We start from the raw sequence: 809 nt of genomic DNA, 5'->3' as shown, positions 1-809 counted from the left end.
AATAAAAATAAACAAAAAGTGTACAGCAACTGTTAAAATTATGTTTTATGTGTCCACAACACACCCACCTGCAGTTCATAAAGTGCACCTGTTTTTCACCTGCACCAGCCACCTGAACTGAAGCTGTTGTTGTATGATAATGGGGGATTATGGGGTTATGGGAGGGGATGATTTTACTAAAGTCAAATTTGCATACATCTGAATGATAGATTATTCTATTAGCAATGTATTATTTTCTGTGTGAGCCTGATAAAACAGTAAATTGTTATGCAAAGTATAGTAAATTATGCAGGGGAATTTTCAACCAGCCGAAGCAAAATGTGAATTGATTGCCACCTCTACTTTTTGATACATTTATGCCGCGGTGGAAAAGTACTAAAATGTTTTACTTTACCTGCAAATTTTGTGGGCAAATTTGACTGAGGGACTGCCATTGGACTTTTTTGAAATTTCGTTTCATGTCATATGAAAGCAGGGAATCATAGCTTCAAATTGACATATTGGTTGTTCAGTTTGACCCACCAGTTTTGGAGATATGGCTTATAGAGTAATGTCTTGCAGAAAACAGAGATTTGAGAAAACAGGCTTGAAAGGTTCACTTCTGTGGTCTCTAACATTACACCTAGCTACATGTTTAAGCATTTATTTCAGATTTACATGTCAATTTCAGCTCTGACACTTATTTCACACATGCTCTAGTATGTGAAGAGTCTGCCTGTCTGCCTCTGGTGAAAAGCTGGAGTTTGCGCGATGGCAGGCTTTCAAATCTGGTCACAATAGGAATACTCCGTTACAAGGAAAAGCCTGTA

The sequence above is a fragment of the Protomyctophum parallelum genome (assembly GCF_964188405.1).
Source record: "Protomyctophum parallelum genome assembly, chromosome: 23".
NCBI lineage: Eukaryota > Metazoa > Chordata > Actinopteri > Myctophiformes > Myctophidae > Protomyctophum > Protomyctophum parallelum.
The sequence above is the reverse complement of the archived record's forward strand: the minus strand, read 5'-3'. Positions refer to the sequence as shown.